This window comes from Pan troglodytes, chromosome 6, assembly GCF_028858775.2.
Source record: "Pan troglodytes isolate AG18354 chromosome 6, NHGRI_mPanTro3-v2.0_pri, whole genome shotgun sequence".
NCBI lineage: Eukaryota > Metazoa > Chordata > Mammalia > Primates > Hominidae > Pan > Pan troglodytes.
In genome coordinates, this window is record NC_072404.2 from 76,810,508 (window position 1) to 76,823,197 (window position 12,690).

General features: G+C 46.8%; 1 long non-coding RNA gene across 1 annotated transcript in view; it reads right to left on the reverse strand.

The window, feature by feature from the left end:
* Window positions 1–2,545: 2,545 nt before the first annotated feature.
* Window positions 2,546–12,690, reverse strand: part of LOC134810543 (uncharacterized) — a 140,262-nt gene continuing 130,117 nt past the window's right edge. Inside the window, exons 4-5 of the long non-coding RNA XR_010158882.1 lie at window positions 8,389–8,515; window positions 2,546–3,209 (exon numbers count right to left, since the gene is read on the reverse strand). This is a non-coding gene — a long non-coding RNA (uncharacterized LOC134810543). The remainder of the gene's footprint in view (window positions 3,210–8,388; window positions 8,516–12,690) is intronic.

Consider the following 12,690-nt stretch of genomic DNA (forward strand, 5'->3'; position numbering starts at 1 on the left):
GACTACAGATGTGCATCACCATGCCCGGCTGATTTTTTTATTATTATTTTTTGTAGAGATGGGTCTCCCTGTGTTGCTTAGGCTGCTCTTGAACTTCTGGTCTCAAGCAATCCTCTTGCTTCAGTCTCCCCAGGTGCTGAGAGTACAGGCCAAAGTCTAGGCCATAATTTTATTTTATTTTACTCACTCTGTTGCCCAGGCTGCAGTGCAGTGGCACAATCTCGGCTCACTGCAACCTCCACCTCTGGGGATCAAGTGATTCTCCTGCCTCAGCCTCCCAAGTAGCTGGGATTACAGGTGCCTGCCACCATGCCCAGCTAACTGTTGTATTTTTAGTAGAGATGGCGTTTCGCCATGTTTCCCAGGCTGGTCTTGAACTCCTGACCTCAAGTGATCTGACGGCCTCGGCCTCCCAAAGTACTGGGATTACAGGGATGAGCCACTACACTGAGCCAGTAGTAAGCATTTTAATGATGATTTATGGGTTTAAAACATGCTACACAGCAGCAGCAGAAAACAGACACTCAGGAAAAGTCAGTTTCCTCTCTCCTTTCCTCCAGTCTATCTTCTAATGATGAAATAGGCAATTCACAGCTCTCATGGTTTGCTTTGCTCTAATAACTTTACAACATCCTTCTTCCTACAAGATCATCGTGAAGGGGCGTCCTGGACTGACGCGCCTGAGCGAGCCCCCTCTCCTTTCTTTGGGTCCTCGTGCAGCCTCGCCTTCCCTCTCCAGGGCAATGATCTAATAATGACTGTCTTCTATATTGGCCTGCAGTCTCCTCTCCGCTTTCCCCCCCTTGAAATTACTATTGGCCTCTAGGGGGAGCTCAAGACCTCATCATGTTGTAGGCCCATGTCCAAGGCAGGAGTCAACTCACAGATATTCAGTAAATATTTGTGGAATGAAGGGACAGATGACTGAAGGGATGGATGTCAAGAATAAGGATAAACCTTGGCTTCCGAAGCTTTTTCTCCATCAACATTTTATGCTTTTGGATTCTCTCCTCTTTGCTTCGTGTTTGGCTCTGGGGCACTAAGGCCATCTTCTACTTGGATGGAAACAAATAGACCTGCCATTCCCCCCACCATTTCTCTTTAGAAAGCCAGGTGCCCAGCCAGGTGCGGCGGCTCATGCCTGTAATCTCAGCACTTTGGGAGGCCCAGGCGGGCAGATCACCTGAGGTCAGGAGTTCGAGACCAGCCTGACCAATAATTTACTAAAAAGTACAAAAAAATTATCTTAATGAATCTACTAAAAAGTACATTTATTAAAATTAAAAAATTAAAATTAATCTACTAAAAAGTACAAAAAAATTATCTGGCCGTGGGGGCGTGCACCCGTAGTCCCAGCTACTCGGGAGGCTGAGACAGGAGAATCGCTTGAACCCGAGAGGCGGAGGTTGCAGGGAGCCAAGATTGCGCCACTGAACTCCAGCCCGGGCGACAGAGCGAGACTCCATCTCAAAAAAAAAGAAGGCCAGTTGCCCAGTAAAGTGAGGTCCAGAGGCAAAGAACAGCTCGGTGTGGGCACTTAGGCCAGCTATTCCAGGTCTTCTAGAGAAATATTTTCACGCCGGAAGTATTTTCCTTCATGTCTTTAAAAATTGTATTTTAATTTTTTTAGACAGGCTTTGTTGCCCAGGCTGGTGCAGTGGTGCAATCATAGCTCACTGCAGCCTTGAACTCCTGGGCTCAAGGGATCCTTCCCATTAGCCTCCCAAATAGCTGGGATTATAGGTGTGTGCCACCACATGGGGCTAATTTTTAAAATTTTTGTAGACGTTCGGGCGCAGTGGCTCATGCCTATAGTACCAGCACTTTGAGAGGCCAAGGCGGGTGGATCACTTGTGGTCAGGAGTTCAAGACCAGCCTGGCCAATATGGTGAAACCCTGTCTCTACTAAAAATACAAAAAAATTAGCTGGATGTAGTAGTGTGTGTCTGTAATCCCAGCTACTCAGGAGGCTGAGGCAGGAGAATCGCTTGAGCCCAGGAGGCGGAGATTGAAGTGAGCTGAGATCGCACCACTGCACTCCAGCCTGGGTGACACAGCGAGACCGCATGTCTAAAAAAAAAATTTTTTTTGAGACATGATCTCGCTGTGTCGCCCAGGTTGGACTTGAACTTGTGGCCTCAAACTCCTGGCCTCAAGTGATCCTCCAGCCTTGGCCTCCCTAAGTGCTAGGATTACAGGCTTGAGCCACCACACCCAGCTGATTCATTGGTCATTGCCTTGGCTCATCCCAGAGTGATGAGGTCTTCTGACTCCAGAATTGCAGTCCTCTGGGAAAGAGGTAACAGTGGCTACCGAGCCTTGGTTCTTTTTTTTGAGACAGAGTCTTGCTCTGTCACCCAAGCTGGAGTGCAGTGGCATGATCTCGGCTCACTGCAACCTCCACCTCCCGGGTTTAAGCGATTCTCCTGCCTCAGCCTCCTGAGTAGCTGAGATTACAGGTGGACACCACCACCTCTGGCTAATTTTTGTATTTTTAATAGAGACGAGTTTTCTCCATGTTGGTCAGGCTGGTCTCAAACTCCTGACCTCGTGATCCACCCGCCTTAGCTTCCCAAAGTGCTGGGATTACAGGCGTGAGCCACTGCACCTGGCAAAGCCTTGGTTCTTTGTTCACATCCTGGCGACACATAAAATCTCTGACAACTTATTTGGTGGCTATGCTGCTGCTTGAGAACAAAAGTTTCAAATAGCAATAAAATGTTGCTTAGCCTGGACTTTTTCTCTGTTTCATGAAAATGACTTAAGCCTTGTGTGTGCTTGGTTGAGGATTTTGGAAACTGAATCTTAGCTTACTCATGTAGATACATATTTTTTTCTCTCTCTCAAACCTGGAGACAAACAAAAGAATGGTTGCATGGAGGAAGGATTGGTTCATTGTCAGGAAAACGTCAGAGAAACTTTCTCAAAGGGAATTACGTTTTGAGAATAAAGGAAGGGAGTTCCAAGTATAACAGATTGTATGGGAGCGAGATTCCACCACGTGGGAATGCCATGTACAAAGGTAAACAGGTGGCACAAAGCACAGGACATGGTGTGTTGATGTCAGGGATGGTTGAATCTTAGGATCTAAGGAAGGAGTGGTGAGAGATAAGGCTAGAAGTCGAGAAGTTTCTTGTAATAGCAGACCCAGGATTCATTCTTCCAACAAGCAATTTTCTCAGCCTCTATTCTGTCTTCTGTCCCAAGGGCTGTGGGTGAGTAAATAAGAAGACTCGTTTTTTGTTGTTGTTGTTTTTTGCTTCAAGGAGTGTAAACTCCTCCCCACCCCCCACAAAACCCAGAGGGGCTCCGATCCCTCCAATGGTATTGGAGAGTTACTAGAGAAAATGTCCTGCAAAATGGTCACACGATCACTGCTGTGTTTTTGTTGTTGTTGTTGTTTTTGTTTGTTTGTTTCATTTTTGAGACACAGTCTTGGTCCATCGCCGAGGCTGGAGTGCAGCAGCATGATCTCGGCTCACTGCAACCTTGTTACCCCGGGTTCAAGTGATTCTCCTGCCTCAGCCTCCCGAGTAGCTGGGATTACAGGCGCCTGCCGCCACGCCCGGCTAATTTTTGTATTTTTAGTAGAGACGGGGTTTCACCACGTTGGCCAGGCTGGTCTCAAGCTCCGGGCCTCAAGTGAGGCCCACCTTGGCCTCCCAAAGTGCTGGGATTACAGGCATGAGCCACCTCGCCCGGCCCAGAGCTGTGTTTTAGAAATGTTGGTGATGCTGGTGTGGAGGATGGACTGGAGGCAGGAGACCCTAGAAGTGGAGAGCCCATTGCAATGACACAATGAAGAGAATATTTGGCTGGGCATGGTGGCTCATGACTATAATCCCAGCACTTTGAGAGGCCTAGGCAGGAGGATCACTTGAGCCTAGAAGTTCAAGACAAGCCTGGGCAACATAGTGAGACTTGTCTCTATTAAAAAAAAAAATAGACTGGGTGCTGTGGCTCACACCTGCAATCCCAGCACTTTGGGAGGCCGAGGCGGGCAGATCACTTGAGGTCAGGAGTTTGAGACTAAAAATACATCTCTACTAAAAATACAAAAAATTAGCCAGGCATGGTGGTGCGCACCTGTAATCCCGGCTACTTGGGAGGCTGAGGCAGGAGAATCGCTTGAACCCAGGAGGCGGAGGTTGCAGTGAGCTGGGATCATGCCACTGCACTCCAGCCTGGGTGACAGTGCGAGCCTCCATCTCAATAATAATAATAATAATACTTGAGGCAGATTGGGAGGAACAAAACCAGGGGATAGAATTGGAAGTTGTTTCAGAGCTAGATTTCAGAAGTACGTTGGGAAGAACTTGATAATATTTTATAATCAGTTGATCACTGGAGGTTAGGGATAAAGGAATGGACAAAGTGAGAAAGGTCTCGAGTCGTAAGGAAGAGATATATGACACAATATACCAAGATAGGTGATACAGAAGGAAAAATAAGTTTTCAGGGGAAAGGAGAAAGGAGGGTTTGGAAATGTTGAATTAGCTGTGCCTGACGTTCTTACAGAAATACGTCTGGTAAACAGCTGGATGTTGTCAGATGTTCAAGATCCTCTCAGCAGGATTCAAGATACAGATTTATAAGTTATAGGGGATTTCTCCAAGCAGGGTAAGGAGGAAGAGCTTGAAATGACAACATAGTAAACAGCACTCAGAAAGGAAGGAACAAGACTGAGAGCATGTAGTAGGGAAAAATAGGAGTAGAGAAACTTGAATGAGAGAGTGGTGAGGCTGGGTATGGCGGATCTTGCCTGTAATCGCAGCACTTAGGAAGGCTGAGGTGGGAGGATCACTTGAGCCACTAAGTTTGAGACCAGCCTGGGCAGCATAGCAAGACCCCATCTCTACAAAAAATACAAAAAAGTATCTGATGTGGTGATGTGCACTTGTGGTCCCAGCTACTTGGGAGGCTATGTCGGGAGAATCACTTGAGTCCAGGAGTTCGAGTCTGCAGTGAACTATGATTGAATCACTGCACTCCAGCCTTGGTCACACAGCAAGAACCTGCCTTAAAAGAAAAAGAAGGAAGAAAGGAAGGAAGGAAGGAAAGAAGGAAGGAAGGAAGGGGAAGGAAGGAAGGAAAAAGAAAGGAAAGGGAAGGAAGGAGAGAGGGAAGGAAGGAAGAAAGAAAGGAAGAAAGGAAGGAAGGAAGGAGGGAGGGAGGGAAGAAAGGGAGGGAGGGAAACAAGGGAGGGAGGGAAGGAAGGAAGGAAGAAAGAAAGAAACAGGGAAAGGAAAGGAAAGGTAAGGAAAGGAAAGGAAAGAAAGAAGGAAGGGAAGGAGGAAGGAAGGAAGGAAGGGAAGAAAAGGAGTGGTGAAAGGTAACAAAATCCTCGGAGAGATCTAATCTACAGACAGTGAGAAAGGATATTGGTGGCTAAGGCAGGCCATGTCATTGTTGAGATAAAGACCATGGCCACAGACTGAAGGATAGATAACAGTAATTCAGAGAATGATATTAAGAAGCTAGCTAATGGTGGTAACTAACCTTTAGGCTAATGGCTTGAAAGTCAGGAAGGGTTGAGAATAGGAATTTTCAAAAAGGAAAAGTAGCTGGGTGCGGTAGCTCACACCTGTAATCCTAACACCAGAAGAGGCCAAGGCAGATGGATCATTTGAGCCCGGGAGTTTGAGACCAGGCTGGGCAACATGATGAAACCCTGTCTCTACAAAACATGCAAAAATTAGCCAGGCATGGTAGCACACACTGTGGTCCCAGCTACTCAGGAGGCTGAGGTGGGAGGATCACTTGAGCTTGGGAGATCGAGGTTGCAGTGAGCTGAAATCGTGCCACTGCACTCCAGCCCAGGCAACAGAGTGAGACCCTGTCTCAAGAAAAAAATTTAAAAAGTGACTGGCCTTACTGTTGAAACCTTCCCAATGCCATCGGGTGGGAATTTTGACAAAATCATTATTTTTCTTGGGTAAAACTGCTCAAATGCTGGTAATAAGTGGAGAAAGCTTCTCAATATACATCTCCCATTTCTGTCTGCTTAAAGTGTCGTGTCGTGTCGTGTTATGTGACATTATGTGTAATATCTGTGAGCATTGAAATACCTGGAGTGTTGAGTACTCTCTGAAAAAAATTAATTATGCAGAGAAATGGCCTTTCTCACTAAAGAAAATCAGTGCAGGTGAAAACCCTGCTTCTCCGTTTTTTTTATTTTTAGGTTACGGTGCAGTGGCGTGATCACCGCTCACTGTGGCCTTGAACCCCTGGTCTCAAGTGATCATCCTGCCTCAGCCTCCTGTGTAGCTAGGACTACAAACACATGCCATGATGCCCAACTCATTTTATGTTCTTTTTTGTAGAGATGGAGTCTTGCTATGTTGCCCAGGCTGGTCTTGAAATCCTGGGCTCAAATAATCCTCTTGCCTCTGCCTCTCCAAGTGTTGAGACTACAGGTGTAAGCCACCACATTTGGCCCAAATTTGGCTTCTTGACTTTTGTGGCCACCAAAGCCTCTGCCTCTTACTAGTCATGTGACAATGGGCTAGCTACTTATTCTCTCTGAGTCTCAGTACTCTTATTTATAAAACAGCAATAATATCATATTATGAGGATGTTTCTGTTGACATGCATTGTGCACCATTAATTTTCTTGGAGCCTGGCAGAGTTAGGCACTCAATAAATGTTAGCTCCCTCTTCCCCATCCCCTACCTGCATTTGATTACCAAGCATTTGATTACTTTGGCCTGAGCGAACTCCCTTAACAAATGTTTCCACCTTAGATTAAAATTAATTCAAAGACAGGGACGGGCAACACATCCTGTAAGGGACTAAGAAAATGGCATTAATTTTGCAAATTAATAAATATGCAAATGGCAGATTTGCATAGACTAGGCTATATAAGCAGGAGTTAAATTGTGCTGTAAATTATGCAGTGCCATATGGAGCAGATACCCTTGACTTCGCATGCAAGGCAGAGAAAGCAGAAGCAGCCCTTGCTATAATGGCTTCTGAGAGTGAGTGGCATGTTCGTCCAATGGCAAGCCCGGTGCTGAGTCACGCAGCTGACTCTGGAGTGGCAGTGGGAGCCCCATGGCGAACAGGCTGCAACCCAGTTATTGCTGAGAATAGTCTGATAAAGAACACTCTGTAGTCACCAAGAGGATGGTCACCCACCAGCTCATGTGAGACAGCCACTTGTGCACTGATCGCACCGCTTGGGGGAGGTGGTAGGACGGGAGGGCTCTCTTGGGTTTCCAGGGCCTGAGCTGGTATCGCCACCATTCCAGCTTCAAGGCAGGTGTGACTGGCCTGGGGACATGTGAGTTGCTGCTAGATTGATACATCAATCACTAAGAAACAAATAGTCTAAGAACGGTCCAGGTGTTCTGCATTTTGCTAAATAGATGCTGGAGGGCAGCAGTTTCTTGTTGTGATTATTCAGCAGTATCACCCAGGGAACTTTTTAAAAATAGATTCCTGGGCTCCTGCCTCTGGAATTCTCATGCAGCTGGTCTGGGCTGGGATCTGGGCACCTGTTTTCTTTTTTTGAGACAGGATCTCACTCTGTCGCCCAGGATGGAGTGCAGTGGTGCGATCATAGCTCACTGCAGCCTCAACGTCCAGGGCTCACGCAATCCTCCCACCTCAGCCTCCTGAGTAGCAGGAACTACAGGTACACACTACCATGACTGGCTAATTTTTGTATATTTTTCTAGAGACAAGGTCTTCTTATGTTTCCCAGGGTGGGCTTGAACTTCTGGCCTCAAGCAATCCTCCTGCCTTGGCATCCCCAGTAGCTAGGATTATAGGGTACACCATGACTGTCTAATTAAAAAAAAATTTATAGAGACAGGATCTTGCTATGTTGCCCAGGCTGGTCTTGAGCTTGTAGCCTGAAGCCATTCTCCTGCCTTGGCCTCCCGAAGTACTGGGATCCACCAGTATTTTCAATGTGGCCTCCCCCTCACACTCCTGCAATAAAAGAGGTTTAATTGGCTTATGGTTCTGCAGGTTGTACAGGAGGCATGGAGCTGGCATCTGCTCAGCTTCTGGGAAGGCCTCAGGAAACTTACAATCATGGTGGAAGGCAAAGGATAAGTAGATACTTCACATGGCTGAAGTAGGAGCAAGAGAGAGAGGGAGGAGATGTTACACACTTTTGAAACAACCAGGTCTCAGGAGAACTCTGTCATAAGAACAGCACTAAAGGGATGGTGTTAAAGCATTCATGAAGGATCCATCCCCATGATCCAATCACTTCCCACCAGGCCCCACCTCCAACACTGGGGATTACAATTCCACGTGAGATTTGAGTAGGGACAGAGATCCAAACCATATCACCTGGACTTATACACTTGGCATGATGGAAAACACCCATTCAGAAAACCACACAGAAAACAACGCCTGCACAACTGTGGCACTTACCACGCAAACTCAACACTGCAGTAGAAGCGTGGGCTTTACGGTTTTCACGACGTGCCAATAAATCCTGCGTGCTTCATGTTCAATGCTGGAACCTTGGACATAATTCCTCAAGTCTCGGTATCTTTAACTGTAAAATGGGAATGATTAAAAAAGACATGATCTCCCAGAGCAGCTAAGAGGATTAAAAGAGAAAACACGGCCGGGTGCGGTGGCTCATGCCTGTAATCCCAGCACTTTGGGAGGCCGAGGCAGGCGGATCAGGAGGTCAGGAGATCGAGACCATCCTGGCTAACACGGTGAAACCCTGTCTCTACTAAAATTTTGTAAAAAATACAAAAAATTAGCCGGGCGTGGTGGCGGGCGCCTATAGTCCCAGCTGCTTGGGAGGCTGAGGCAGGAGAATGGCGTGAACCTGGGAGGCAGAGCTTGCAGTGAGCCAAGATTGCACCATTGCACTCCAGCCTGGGCGACAGAGTGAGACTCCAAAAAAAAAGAGGAAACACATTTTTTTTGTTTTTGTTTTTGAGACATAGTCTCACTCTGTCACCCAGACTGGAGTGCAATGACCCAATCTCGGCTCACTGCAACCTCTGCCTCCCAGGTTTCAGCAATTCTCCTGCCTCAGCCTCCCAAGTAGCTGGGACTACAGACGCCTGCCACCACACCCGGCTAATTTTTGTATTTTTAGTAGAGGCGGGGTTTCCCCATGTTGGTCAGGCTGGTCTCGAACTCCTGACCCCAGGTGATCCACCCCCATCAGCCTCCTAAAGTGCTGGGATTACAGGCGTGAGCCACCGCACCTGGCCTAGGAAACACGTTTACAGGCAGAAGGGATTTAAGGAAGTAATGAGGTGTTTTAAGTAATTAAGTAATTAAGACTATGTCCTGAGCCCGATCTGCCTCTCTAAAACATCCACTGAATCCGGCTGCTGTTTCTATCCTCTGAGCCAACCCTTTTCTACTTGGCAGGGCTTCATATCCTCTCTAAAGCCTGAGATCCTGCCCCTCTGCATCTCATTTCCAGGCTAAACATTTCCGTGGATCCATGAGAGCTGGCTGTGTTTGCCATCCCTGGAGATATCTCATTTTACAGCTGGGCAAACCCCAGCATGCACAGTTCGTGTCTTTGAAAAGTCGTGCCGTTATAGAAATGTCTGGGCAGCAGGTGGCAAAATGGTGTTGTTATCGGAGCCACATAGATAATCACGCCTTGCTACTAATCATTCTCCATCTCTTTCGCGCTTTGTAATTTACAAGGGCCTTCCACGTCCATTACCCCACCCCACCCTTCCAGCAACCAGTGCGAGGTGATTGAATATGGAGATGCTAGCCATGCCCTTGGACAGCACGCTGTCCTTTTCAAAGCACTTCTACTCCCATTATCTCACTGGATCTCCCTCACACCCTCAGAAGATGGAAACTGCGGGAATCATCAGAAGAAGAAACCAGGAAACAGAGCACTTGCTGGCAAAGATCCCATACAGCCAATGACTACATCCAGGCCTGGACTCAGATGCAGCCTCTCCTAACACCGTGTGCTGATTCCTAGACATAAAATCTACTGCCCCTACCACTCCTTTCCTAAACAAGTGGATTTTTTTTCTTTCTTTCTTTCTTTTTTTTGAGACAGGGTCTCACTCTGTCACCCAGACCGGGTGCAATGGCATGATCACGGCTCACTGCAGCCTTGACCTTTCCTGGCCCAAGTGATCCTCCTGCCTCAGCCTCCCAAATAGCTGAGACTACAGGCATGCACCACCATATCAGGCAATTTTTTTTTCTCCTTTTTTTTTTGAGGCGGAGTCTCACTCTGTTGCCCAGGCTGGAGTGCAGCGGTGCGATCTCAGCTCACTGCAACCTCCGCCTCCTGGCTTCAAGCGATTCTCATGCCTCAGCCTTTTGAGTAGCTGGGATTACAGGCACGTGCCACCATGCACAGCTAATTTTTTTGTATTTTTAGTAGAGATGGGGTTTCGCCATGTTGACAAGGCTGGTTTTGAACTCCTGACCTGAGGTGAACCACCCGCTTCAGCCTCCCAAAGTGCTGGGATTACAGGCATGAGCCCCTGCACCACATTCTTTAAGCTATTATAAAATATACACTTAAGTTATTATTGACTATAGTCACCCTATCATGCTATGCAATACTAGGTCTTGTTTGTTCTATTTTTTTTTTTTGTAACCATTAACTATTTCCTCTTGCCCCCAGCCAAACTTATTTTTGGAAGCTTCATCCTATGATATATAAAAATGTACCATATCCTGCAATAAACACTCACACACACACACACACACACACACACGTGTACGTATGTAGGTCAGTGGGTTGCAGTTGGTTTGTCACCTTAAGATCTGTAAACAAGGGCTGGCGTGGTGACTCACACCTGTAATCCCAGCACTTTGGGAGGCCGAGGCGGGTGGATCACCTGAGGTCGGGAGTTCGAGACCAGCCTGACCAACATGGAGAAATCCTGTCTCTACTAAAAATACAAAATTAGCCGGGCGTGATGGCACACGCCTGTAATCCCAGCTACTTGGGAGGCTGAGGCAGGAGAATCAACTGGTGGAGGTGGAGGTTGCAGTGAGCCCAGATAGAGCCACTGCCCTCCAGCCTCCAGCCTGGGCAACAAGAGTGAAACTCCATCTCAACCACAACATCAATAAAAGATCTGTAAACATTTAATTAGACATGCATATTAATGTTTGGCTTTGTAGTTTTCTTCTCACATTTTGGGACCATTTGGGAAACTGTCTCAGGTGCGGCTATGAGGCTCTACGGGGTTCTTTGTTTTCTGCCAAAGCATTCTGGTGAATTATTTCTCAACATGAGCCTCCGTGTGCTTTTCCATATGCTTAACGCGATAGCTCAGGATGTCTGCACAAGTGACTTCACTCCTCGGGGACTTTCCCCCTTCTTACATCTGTGTGCCTGAGGCTAGAGTCTCCCTCCTGAGCTGCTCCCATCTGCATCAGCAGATCGGGAGGCCTGTGGCACGGCTGTCTCCTGAGGTCCTCTTTCATCATCACCCTGGTGAAAGCATTCATCTCTCTCTGATGTTAGATTCTTTGTTTTGGGAATCCCAGACCTTCCATTTTCTTAATGCACTCCCTCATTTTAGCAAAACAACATCATATAGGGGAATTCTCTCTCTGTCTCTCTCTCGCTCGCTCTCTTCTGTTTTTTAGAGATGGGATCTTGCTTTGTTGTCCAGGCTGGTCTCGAACTCCTGGACTCAAGTGATCTGCCCACCTTGGTCATATAGGGAAGTCCTGAGAAAGGTGCTTGAAAGTGTGGGAAGTCTTTTCCTTTTATTTTTAGGTGTCTTTTTTTGTTCTCAATCTCAATAAGATGTATTTGTGTCTGTGTGTGTGTAAGGATGTATTTGTGTCCTTATACACATGCACATAAATATGTCTTCACCCTCTCCCTTCCCAACACACACATTAAGAGGTTTGTTTTATAAATGTGGAATAATAGACACTGGAGGCCTAAAAAGGTGAGGGGGTATGTTGCGGGGAGTAAGCATTGAAAAATTACTTATTACTATTACTATTTAGGTACTATTTTTTTTTTTTTTTTTGAGACGGAGTCTCACTCTGTCCCCAGGCTGGAGTGCAGTGGCGCAATCTCGGCTCACTGCAACTTCCAGCTCCCGGGTTCAAGTGATTCTCCTGCCTCAGCCTCCCGAGTAGCTGGGATTACAGGAATACACCACCATGCCCAGCTCATTTTTGTATTTTTAGTAGAGATGGGGTTTCACCATGTTGGCCAGGATGGTCTTGATCTCCTGACCTCATGATCCACCCGTCTTGTCCTCCCAAAGTGCTGGGATTACAGGCATGAGCCACCTAGCCTGGCCTGGGCACTATTACTAACGGTACCCAAATTACTATTTTAGCAATGGCTGAACTAAAAGTCCAGACTTCATCACTATGTAATATATGCATGTAAGAAACCTACACTTCTGACCCTTAAATATATAAACATTTTTTAAAATTACTGTTTGCCCCATGAATATGTACAATTATTATTTTTCAATTTAAAAAATTAAAAATATAGGCCAGGCGAGGTGGCTTACACCTGCAATCCCAGCATTTTGGGAGGCTGAGGTGGTTGGATCACCTGAGGTCAGGAGTTCAAGACCAGACTGACCAACGTGGTAAAACGCCATCTCTACTAAAAAATATAAAAATTAGCCAGGCATGGTGGCTCCCAACTGTAATCCCAGCTATTTGGGAGGCTGAGGCCGGAGAATCGCTTGAACCCAATAGGTAGAGGTTGCAGTGAGCTGAGATAGCACC